Here is a 12,041-nt window from a genome sequence, read left to right on the forward strand (position 1 = left end):
AGCGAGAGCCTCGACCCCCCCCCCCCCATTGCGAGGACACAAGCGCACTTCCCACGCTCAAAAGTTTTTAAGGGTGTGCAGTCAAAGCTGGTGGCGCTTGAGTAAAACAAAATAAAATAAAAAACAAAACAAAATAAAATAAAACAAGTATTTATTGACAACACGCAATTACAGAAGCCCCAGGCACGCAGTAGGCAGCGCGCCATCCCCACACGCTCCCCTCGTTACACGGGACCCGCAGCCCCGGGGCGGCCGCAGCGGGGGGCTCCGGGCGGCCGCTGCTGTCACAGCCGCCCCGAACGGCCCAGCCCGGCCCGGCCCGGCCCTGGGGGCTCCCCCCGCCCCGGTTCCGCCGCTCCCCGCCCGCGGGGAGGGCGCGCAGGGCGAAGCGAGGCGAGGGGAGGCGCCGAGCAGGACGGAGCCGCCGCCGGGCTCGCACCCCCCAGTCCCCGGGTGAAGGTAGGGCCCCGGCACGGTCCCCTCAGGGCCGTTTCTCCTCATGGACGGTCCCGGCCCGGCCCCGGGAGCTTGTGTTTAAACGCGGGGTTGTCGCGGTTTTGACGAGGTGTTAAGAGCCCGTGCCACATCCCCGGGCGTGGGGCGTGCTTCGCCACGCCTGAGGTGCGCAAGCTGCCAGGGCAGGGGGAGGCTGCTGCTGGGAGAAACCTCCCCGCTGTTCGTCGGATTTATCGCCGAATACGTGAACTGGGCTCATCAATAAATATTTAAAGTTGTAAGGATTTACGGTCCGGAGCTGTAACAACTCTACTGACCGTCTAGAGAAGGAAATCCTACCTCTTATAAACGTGTGTACATCTGCGTGCGACAGCCCAGCGCCTTCAAAATTCCTCCTCTGTGGAGATTCCTCTCTAGGAATTGTGCCTTATTTTAAAATAAGCGGAATTTCACACTGAGAATATTCACTGTAAAATATTTAAGTAGCATCGATGGTCTGCCTTAGACTAACAAAATCCAGAAAGTCCAGCACAGGAGCAAAACGTTTATCCTCATTTCACCTCCGCGCCTGGGGTTTCCAGGCATTTCTCCTCACAGATTATATAGTTATTCATTGTTTGACCAGGGCTTTAGGTTTAGTGAAGTGAGTAAACACCAGGTGGCCAAGTTCTGCTCCCAGCCCTGACTTTACGCCGTGGTGGCTCCATTTGGTTCAGTGCTGTTATTCTGGCTTTGCAGGGCTGCCACTGGATACTGAATTTGTTTAATATTTTGTGAATTTTTGTGTCATATTTTGTGGATTTTGTCAGCTTAAGCCAGACTTCTAGCACAGGATTTATTTATAAATCGGACGATATACACTTTAACTGATAATTCTCTTTAACAGGACTTGCAGAATTGGAAGTAAAGATATAACACGTGATTTTACTAGAGGCAAGAAGCCGCAATGGTGTTTTGTGTGGCTAAAAGCCGTAAGCATTCGGTACTGGTGGCCTTCTTAGTGGAAATGCTGGTATGACAGAACTAAAAGCTTTAGGGAAACTATTTTATGCGCACACATAAATAGCAATGCCAAGATGAGAAGGACTTTTTAAGTTTTTTTTTTTTTTTTTTTTTTTAAAGTCTTAAAGAATTCCAGTAATGACATTCTGAAATAGAGACAACTTAAATATAGGAAGCTCATATTTTCCGCTCTGGTGGCTGGACCTCAAAGGCGTTGCAGATTTCTGCATCTAGCATCCCCTTAATGTGAGGTGGGCTCCACCATGGTCTAAGACCCAAAGGAAAGTTAGAGGAGGCTGGTATAGAGCTGCAGGGGCCAGAAGATTTACAATCTCATAAAGCAGGTTCCTGGTTTGACCTTGTTCTGTGTAAATGCATCTTAGGGGGTATTTAGGTAAAGTCTGTCTGCAGTGTAAGAACCTAGAAAGACATTTTAACTTACTGAAGTCTGTGAAGGGAAAAATGTGCCAACATATTATATAACAGAAATGTGACATTTAGGTATTGGTTATTAGAAATAGCTTGGCAAAAGCTTACTTAAACATTGCCACACTGCTTTAAGTGGAAAAAAAAATTGATAATACTTATTTGAAGTACCACTTTTGATAGCGATATTCTTGTTTTGAAGAGGAAAGATGGTTTAAGGCTTAACTGGGAGTGTGAGGCTGAAAGAACTGCTTGTCATCTGAAGGGGAAAGTTAAGGTAAATATTCTGAAGTCTCTGCTGAGCTGCAGCCCTAAGCTAAATGTTGTACAAAGGTAAAAAGTCTTTCATTGTGACTTCTGTGGCTATGTTTCTTCACCATGTTTCTTTTTCATTTATAATTTTTTTCCAGCTAAATCTCAGTTGATTCCTCTCATTTAAAGTTTGGAGCGTGGTAGATTTGCTTTGACATGCATTCATTACATAGTTCCAAGAGGTATCCACAGGAATGATTAAGAAGGAGTGTGAAAGGAGGAGTACATTTAGGCTGAGAGGACTGAATTGCGCCTGCTTCCTCCAATGGATTTAGCTGGCTGAAGCCCATCGTTTTGAAAAGTGCCATTGTATAGTGCATTTAAATGATGTGGAAAGGTTTGAAAGCTGTGAAACTAATCATGCCTGCCTAGCAGCTGTGGACATACTGATAAAAATGCCTTCCTTCACTGAGGTTAAAATAAAGACTGCACCCTGGTAATTACCAGATAAAGCAATCTGGATTACGGGAATTAAGGTGGGTAAGCGAAGAGTCCACCTGATGTTTTGACACAAGGAAGATTTCCCTCACAACATGCCCGAATGAAATTCAAGGGCATTCAGTACTTTAATACGGTATGAAGGAACAAAGACGCTGGTGTAGGAGTGATTAGAAATACTGTGATGCTAAGGGGATGGTGACTGGATATTTACTGGGAAGGCCACAGTCATGCAGAATTCAAGTTCCCCCTAATTTTGTTACAAGGACTTCATCTGTTCTTCATGGAGGAAGACACTGATTTAAACTCACTGATCTTGAGCAGCTGCTCTGCCTTTTTTAGCTTTCTGTGCAGAAGAGAAGCTTGTAGTCTTTGCAAATCTTATTGCTTCTTTAAAGAGAAAGACTTTTTCATATTTCAGTCTTTATTTCATGGCCATAACAGAAATAGATTCTGAAGTCTTCCTACTGGAAACAGTATGTTTGCCTGTGTTGAAGAATTTTACAAAACACTTGGTCAAGATTTAAGTGGTTTTATACCAAAGTATTGTTTATTGCTTAAATTCTCATCTTTGAAAAAGAAAAGTAGAAAGGCTTTTGGAGTATGGAGCTAGAAGACAAGTTTTCAGTCTTGTGTGTGTGTGAATCCAAGAGTCACTTTCTGTGTCATCAAAGACAAGTTTGTGAAGGTCTCCCTGCCTGGGTTTTGCAGGTATACTGTGGAGAAAATACTTAACAGGAATATTCTGAAGCATACTCAAAAAATGTAATGCTACGTGATGCCTAGTGAATGGAAGCTGTAGGATCTTCAAATGTTCAGTGGAATTGTGTATGTACGTGCATTTTAAGTAATTCCTACAAAGTTGGACGTTGTCCTTGGTGAAAATATCTAAACACAAAAGTATGCAGTTACTTAAATGCAAATCAGTACTTTAGTTATTTTGCTTATTTTTAAGGCAGTATCAGACCACTCTATTACTCAATGTAATTCCCCAAATTAGACTGTTCTGCAAAACACTCTGGTTCCTGTAATCCCTGTACAAGTCAAAACTGTTGCAAAGATGCCAGATAAGGCAGAGCTTGATTGCCTGAGGATGTGTGATACCACTTCTAGAATGTGGACATTACAAATAGACCTTCCAGGAATAATGTCACATCACTACCCACACACATCTGTGGGTAGTTGGTCAAAGTTTCTCAGAAACTTCACAGGCTAGCTAGTTAATATTCGTCTCTTGATTATATATATATATATATATATATATATAAACTGTGTAGACTGATTAACAGAAGAGATCATAATTCTCTTGGAAGAAGAGTTGATTTTTTTTATTTTGTCTCACCTTTTCCAATATCCTTTCCTCTTCTGCCCCATGTACATTTGCTGTAAATAAAGAAATTGCTATTAATGGAATATGGGATTTCTCCACCTATTTGTCAGTCTTAAGTGAAACAACATTAAATATCCAAAATTTGGGATATCTGCTCAGGTACTCAGGTAGTCTTATTTTTTCCCCACTTTGAGTCTCATTGAGACTATATTATTGCTTATTGCTTAATAATTGCTTATTATTTTACTGTCATTTAATAGCAGAACTGGGGATAGGCTGCAGGTCTGCTGATTAATGATGATTAATTCCCGTTCACACTGCCTAGACAGTGGAAGAAAAATGGAAATATACATCTTTCCTATAAAGAGCAAAGTGAACTTAGCAAAGTCTACAGCCCCACGGGACTAACAGGTACGTTTATCTAGAGAAACGCTTATGATGCCCGTTCCAGCTCCCTGAGTAGTTTTGCTGTCCATGGAGCAGCAGCCTCACTGTGCTTGATGCATCAAGATGAAACACCACCAGTTTTGTCCTCTGTGATGTTAGGGGTTGTGATCTGTGACAGTTGTTGGACAGGAAGCCAAGCATATGTTATATATACGTGTATTCAATGTAGGGTGACCTACTTCTAATTCCAAATATTCCCATCTATGTTTGTGCATGTCTATGCATTTTATTATGCAAGTGACTTCAGAACATGCGTCGTCTGTGCTTTTCAGGATTTCAGCAACAAGCCAGCAGTCAACCAACTGCTGCTGTTGGTACCCTGTTGTTAGGTGGTAGTGAGTAAAATGATCCACAGGTCTGATGTCTCCTTCATCCTCCCTCTGTGCTTCTAGGTACATCGCAAGCAGGTTTTAAGGAAGACCTCGAAATGTCAAATGAACCTTAAAACTGGTGTTTGTTCCATGTGTTGGTTAAGGTGATGATTTTTTTTAGGCATGTGCTGAGCAACTGTCTCTCGTAAATCTCATGAATGGTCCAGTATGCACAGAGATGTGTGGTTCCCAGTAATTTTAAAGGATTTTAGAATTCATAAAATGGGTCTTGGTTTTGTTCGTATTTTTGAAAAGCTTTTGGAGGGTTTCAGATACTGCTCTTCCCGGCTTTTATAAAAATAGTTTCACATGACACTTCATCATTTTTCTGGATACAGAATCTTTGTTGTTACAGGTATTTGCTACAGTGCTTTGGCTTTCAAGAAGGTGTTACAGTGTATGAAATTACAAAATAAACATCATAGCTTCCTCACGTAATTATTTTAGAAATAAATTGAAACTGCTTAATTTTGACAAAAAATTTAAGTGTCAAACTTCCAGCAAATCCTGTCATTCAGTGAAATTATCTGCTGCTTTTTGGAGCAAGTCGTGCATAACTTCATGGACGTCTTTGTGGGACAGACCACATTCTTACTCGTTTTAAGCATTTGTTCTGGATATTGAAGATTAATACATGAAAATCAGATGAAGGTTGAGAGCAAAGTATGATACTTTGCATAACGCCTGTGCTTTGAATTCAGTTGGGTTTCTCTGAAATACGTTGGTACATTTTTGTTATATACCAGCTGCTAGTCCGTTGTGCTCTGCGAAATTGAAAGCTACATAAGAATTTTCACCAGGGTCTTGCGGCTGAATGTGGGCTTTGCAGCTTAATGAATTATTCTCCTTTCCTGATGGAATTTTTCTATTTGGTTTTAGTCCAGAGGTTAACTTTCCTGGTAAGCTTATGGGAAAATCCTTTGCCTGCTTTTGATTAAAAAAAGAAAACAGTTATTTTCCTATTTAAAATGTAGCAAATGAAGGAGGTTGCTATCATATACATGTATATATATAAAACAAGCAAACAAACAAACAAAAATATATAATTTGATATTATTATCCTGGCTATTTCTCTTTGAGAGTTTAATCACTTTGGAGATAAAACAATGAACAAATACTTAAAAAATAGATATATCTGTTGCCTTTTTCTAATTTATTCTTAGTTGATTTATACTATTTGTTTTGTGAAAGACCTGTGCCCTGGTTGCTAGTGGTGAGGCTTTGTGCATTGCTGCATTTAAACTGCTGTAAGTCAGCATGAGTAAACTCTTTCTACATTTGCTGCTACCTTTAATGGGATAAGGCTTCTCGGATGCTTAGTTAGGCTTTAAGGAGATAGTTACAGCCACCATGTAAAGCAGCTTTCATTATTGATGAGAACTGGACTTTTTGGAGGTGGGTTGCAGCGTTGGTTACAAGATCCTTGATCACACATGAGCCCTGTAACCTGACCGTTCTGGTACGCTGGAAGAAGCGGTTGCCTGTCACCTCTCAGAAATAGGTCCTCAAATCCCAATGCTATAAATACCTCTGAGAGTAGTTGCCCAATTTGCCTACTGGAATAGATAGACTATTCACATAGCCCAAGGTTTGTACAGATGTGTGCAGGAGTGTAGGCTTAGCTAATAATGTAACACAGCTGATATCTCTGTAACAGGTTTTAAAGCTTTAAAGAAAATTACAGTTTTATTAAATCAGCTTGTTTGTAAAACTCCCTATTTTGGTCTCAAAAAGTAAACATACTTCACATTAAAAATTTGCTTAAATTCAGTTAAAATGGTGTATAAGATCTGTCGTGTCCTAAAGCCTGCTGAAGTCTTTCCAGTGGTTTAAATGAGTTCTGAATGAAGGTACTCAGAGAAAGGTTTTTTTGCCCACAGTAACCTGGGAGCTGGTATATCCTGCTATTAAAGCCAGCAAGGGAAGGATGGAGCTTGAGTGATTTAGTTGTGCAGAGTTTCTGCATCACTTCTGAGATGGAAATGTCAGTTCAGTTTGTGAGCTGGAGCCTGTGTAGCTGCCTTGCTGGGAGGGAGTACAGACACTGAAAAGTACAGCAGAGTTGACTTAAACTACAGAAATGAGATCTTAAAAACAAATGCCATGGTTCTCATTAGAGCAGCACTTGAGCTCTGTATTTCTTTTTCCCTTAAAATCTGTAGCCATATAATTTTTTTTTTTTTTCTGGTGTGCTGAAGAGGTGACTTACCAGAGAAGAATTTGGCCTGCGATGTGTACTTCCAGCATCAGAATGATCGATAGTATCAGGGTGGTATAAATACATCTATGTATTTTTCCCCCAGAAATCTGAGCACCGTTAGAATAATTCTGTTTTGTGAGGCTAATTGCCTTTGCAATCACGCTTTAGAAAATGAGTTCACCTTGAATTGTCACCAAAAGTTTTGCTTGTCTTTTCAGAGTAGTTTCTACTTTTAAAGTCTATTAAAGGAAAAAAAAAAAAAAGGAGGGTGACCTTACTTGGCACAGAAGGTCACATATCTTGGCTTTCCATCTGGTTAAGTAATTCAGTTGAAAAATGAGCTAAGCAACAGAGCCATTTTTGTCATTTTTGTGAGTAACTTTCAAAAATACTTGCTTGGCATGCTCTCACTTCACACTTCTTCACAGCCACCTTCCTGCCCAGGGCTAAACACAGCCCTCTGTCTTCTCTGCATTTTGGTGTCTCAGGAAAAATGAGTAGCAGTTTCTGGGCTTGTATACATAGGAACATTCAGAAGAAATATTCCAAGCTAACTGCATGGACAGTCTGAAATGTTAATATGAGCTAACTTCTAAGGCGTGCTAGTTAAATCTCATTCAAATCTGTTATGGATCCTCTTCTTTGGCAGTGGCTTTTGTTTATTTAGCTAACTTCGAAAGAAATTAAACAAAAGCGCTTGACGGTCACTTTCAAATTCTATTGATGGTTTAATTATTGCTTTATAAAAGCTGATTCAAATTAATCTTCCTGAGGGCTCTGGCCAACAAACCCTGCGAAGTTTTGGTAGGGTGATTGATGAGGCTGTGACGCCCAGCTCCCTGCTCCCCTCTGCTTACGCTGCCGGACAAAGATGCTCAGGGCAGCACGTACGGCTGCTGGGCAGCCAGGGTAGCTTGCGAGTGGCATCCAGCACAGATTTACATTCAGAGAAAGCAAATGCAGCACAGATTTACATTCAGAGAAAGCAAACCGTGAACTGCGGCGTCATAAGGCAGGAGCAGGTTGCTTGCTGTGCTGCAGCAGTGGCCGTCGGTGGTGGTGGTACGTGGGGCAGGCAGCAAGAAGTGGCGACGGCATCTTCAGCTGCAGGATCTGGCAAGCCTTGCGTCAGTAGCACGAGTGCCTCTGTGTAAACAAGCGTTCTTTCTGCAAATGGTGGAGTGGAAACGTGCTTTTTTCCTGGAAATCCCTGGAGAGCGAAGACATTAAGTTCAATTGGTTAGATATATATATTTTGAAGTTGCTATTTTCGTGATACTGAAGGTGTATCTTCCCACAGAAGGTCCCATGGAATAAGGTAGGATGTGCAGAACGCCTGGTGTGCCGCTCTGGCTTCTGCTTTGGGTATTCCTGAATTTTCTTGTTGAATGTGAAGTAGTTTGCTATCCCAGATTGTTCAATTTCTTGCACGTGGCAAGAGCTATTGAACAGCTGAATTTTGTGTTGTAAACTCTTCTCTGCAGTAGCTGACGGTATGTTTTTCTGTGTCGGTAAACTGTGAGAGACCTTTGTCGTTCACCCAGGCATGTGTGTCCTTGGCTAGCTTCCCACATTCACTAAGAAGCACAAGAGTCTCTTCCTCATGTGGACATCCCTGATGCCTCGTACAGTAAGGCCATCCTGCAAAAGCTGTGCAAGAGGAGATTTTGAATGCAGTTAGTGGAGGGAAGAGGCAGTCTCTTCCTTCTCTGGAATTACGATTAATTTCTGCATACGTCGATTTGGATGGACATATGGAATCTCTCTAGTCTATGTGGTTCTGGCTAGGAACACTGCTTTTCAAAGCCGGTGTGCAATAATGAATATTAAATGTCTTTATAACCTTTATATAGTTACACATCACTTCATTCTCCTCTAATTTAGGCCCAATAACCTGGAATTTGTCCAGGCAATAACTTGCAAAAAACTAGAAAACACGTCCCCTTAAACATTCCTGATGCTTCCCAAACTAAATACTCCCTTTTGAGTAACCAAACAGAACACATTCTTTGGCGTGGGTTCTGCTCCTGACCTCAGAAAAACAGTCTTGAAAATGAATTCAAACAGTTCAGAGCATCTGGAAACAGCTTTTTGGGAAGTGCTGCTAGATACTGGTTTCTGCTCCCTTCGGGGGATACCTGGTCCTGTGCCTCGCGTTCTTGTGTCAGGGCTGATGTGAGTATGTTCATAGACCTTTAATCACCTATTTCCAAAAGGCAGAATGTGAAATGATTCATCCTCACAATATACTAGGACTTCTAAATTATTTTTTTTGAATATATTTTTTTCTTGATACTTTTTTTCTGTTTACTCTGTCCTTGCAAAGCTGAGAACTGTCCCATGTTTCCTTTACATGTTGCATTTTATTCTAGATAATAGTTTATAATATGTAAGTATGTATCTGTTTGAAGAAGTCCAAAAAAACTCAAGTGTTTCGGGATGTTTTAGAGGTTATTTTAACAACTGATGCTTTGTTGTAGCTTAGGAGGAGAGGAGTGAAGGGACAAATGTGGCACATGAAGTTGTACCTTCAAATGGCGATACGCTTCCAGATGCTTTCAGCGTACAGTATGGTGAGGCTGGGAGGAGGAAAGCAGAGGAATGCAGTGACTGCTTTTGGTTAGTAGGTAGTGCTGGACCTGGGAAGAGAACTCCTGTTTCTCCTTGAAATTTTGCTGCCCTGGCGGGACCGTTCTGCGCGTTCATCCCGTAGGCAGCTGGAAGGACAAGAGCAGCACGGAGCGGTCCCCTCAGAGCCAAGGATGCCGAAACCATCACCTCCAGCCCAACCCAGGAGGGTTTCACAGCTGCCTGCCTGTCCATCCAGTGCAGTGGGACACTCGGTGAGGTTCCCAGCGAGCAAGCAGGTCTGTGCCTGCTGCTCTCGCTAGATGGAGCTCCTCTCCTTGCTTGCTTCAGCTCCGGGCAGCCGGGGGAATCGCTGTCCGCGGCTGTGCCCCTTGGTACTGGAGCCAGCACAGTACAGTGCTGCTGCCAGGAGGGGTGTCCCTGGCTCCCTGTCCTCCCCTGCCCTTTACTGCTCGAGTTTAGCATGAGGGACAATAGCTGGATAATAGATGTGGTCCAGCTGGAGTGGTTTAAGCTCTGAGCATCTCCCAGACCTTGCAGCCCATCTGCTGATGCTATTATGGCACAAGTGAGAAGTTGGTACCATCCCTTTTGGGGACACGATAAGGTTAGGTCAGTAGATGTGGTGGGCAGGCAGCAGAGGGATGAGGGGACGGAGGCAAACTGGGGCTCTTCGTCCCGGGGAAACCCACAGTTGCACCATAGTGGAAGATCCTAGAGGGATATTGCACCACATCTAAACATTTACAATCATAAATTACAGCGTGAGTTAAGTTTCAGTTCAGTGGTGATTTTTTTCTTTCCTCACAGTTGTACTTACTTTTGAATCAATGAGTTTTCTTTCTCATCAAAGGAAAACGCAGTAAAAATCAGAAGTTTTTTGTCAGGAACAAAACAGAAAACTGAATCTTTTCATTCCTTTGCTAACTTGTTTTTAGCTGGTATTAAATGTCACTTTTTCATTCTATATAAAGTCAGTATTAATGATAGGACTTTGAAATATCCACAAAGATTAGCTGAGTTAGAGGGTTTAAAACCAAATGTAAAGTAGTTTGAATAATAACTCTACGTTTCATTTGTTGAATAAAACATTACATTTTTGATAAAGTCAAAATGGACATATTAGAATTGGGATTTCTTTTATTTTGTCATTAGAAATTTGGCTCTTAAAAACTGGAACTTAGACTTGGTTGTTTTGCCATCTGAATACATTTATTTTTACGCCTTAGATGACTCAGATTCCCACCAGCCTGCCGAGTGTGTTAATTTGCAAATGTTATAAAATGCAGGCATTAAAAAAAAAGCCATAGACTGCTCAGCGTGCCCTTCAGCACTGATTGCATGCTCATTAGCTCCCAGTCCCCTCATTTGGTTTGTCTCCCAGCTCCTTGTCCTCAGAAGACACGTGTGTGTACTGCTTTGCTCTGAGCTACAGCCTGGCCATCAGCAGAGCTCTGAGGGTCGTCTTCCACCAGCACACGAGATCCCACTGGTACAGGAGGGTGTGCAGGAGTCAATTCAAGCATTTGTTGAAGGGAGAAGCTGGGCTGGTACAGCGTGATTGAGAGCAGCTGTGTGATGGTGAGCTTGGGTTGGCTTCAGGGATTTAGGGCCCTAAGCAACGCCCTCATCCAGCTCAGTGCTGTCTGTGGATTCACTGAGCTATTGCCTCTCGGTGCCCAGCTGAGCACGGATTCATTGCTGCCATTTCACCGTCCTTTCTTCTCCACCTTGGTCCTCTGACAGAGGAGCTTGGGATATGAGGCTGTTACTTCCAGCTCAACTCAGATAGCCTGAGAGCATAACAGCTAGGGAAACTCCTGAGAAAATAGCGAGCTGCTTGTTTGCTTGCATTGTTTTTGGAGGTTTAAGACTGCTGCTTGTACAATATATCATTGTAAGTCCAGAAATACCCAGAGATATTAAAGTATGTAGTGAAGCACTGTGGAACTAGACAACTTTCCGGAACATTTTTATTAATTTTTGAGCGAATACTTACATTGAGAATACTATTAAAAGTTCCCAAATCCTATAATCCTATTGCTCTCATTGCTCTCCCCCATCTTTTTTTTTTTTTTTTTTTTTAATAAGACAAAACTTGATGCTTTTTAATGTATTATTTTGAATTTTATAACTTTTTTTTTTTTTTTCTCTTTGATTATGCAAGTGTTGGTAAATGTGTGCTTTGGAGCCATGGACATAAAAGTTTGTATTTTTGTAAAAGGACAATGATAACATTAGGAATTAGAACCCCATTTGCTGGCAGTTTGTGCAGGGGTACGGGCAGCTGGACCAGGAGGGCAGCCACTGCTTAGAGGTGTCCACCCCATCTGTCTCTGGAGGCCCAAGTCCTTGGGTGCCAGATTTCTGCTGGTTTGCTATTACTGCCTGGTCTGAAGTACAACATTTATATCTCACCCATGATCTCTGTTCAATGTACTTTTAACAGAGAAGGGCAGGAGTATTGTAA

General features: G+C 42.1%; 1 protein-coding gene across 2 annotated transcripts in view; it reads left to right on the plus strand.

Moving 5' to 3' along the window:
- Positions 1–287: 287 nt before the first annotated feature.
- RNF144B (ring finger protein 144B) overlaps positions 288–12,041 on the plus strand; it is an 86,646-nt gene continuing 74,892 nt past the window's right edge. Inside the window, exon 1 of one of the 2 annotated variants that reach the window (XM_072033333.1) lies at positions 288–459. The gene's annotated coding sequence lies outside the window, so the exon portion shown is untranslated. The remainder of the gene's footprint in view (positions 460–12,041) is intronic. The other variant, XM_072033332.1, reaches the window with a different exon arrangement.

Source organism: Anas platyrhynchos, chromosome 2 (genome assembly GCF_047663525.1).
Source record: "Anas platyrhynchos isolate ZD024472 breed Pekin duck chromosome 2, IASCAAS_PekinDuck_T2T, whole genome shotgun sequence".
In the NCBI taxonomy this organism is placed as follows: domain Eukaryota; kingdom Metazoa; phylum Chordata; class Aves; order Anseriformes; family Anatidae; genus Anas; species Anas platyrhynchos.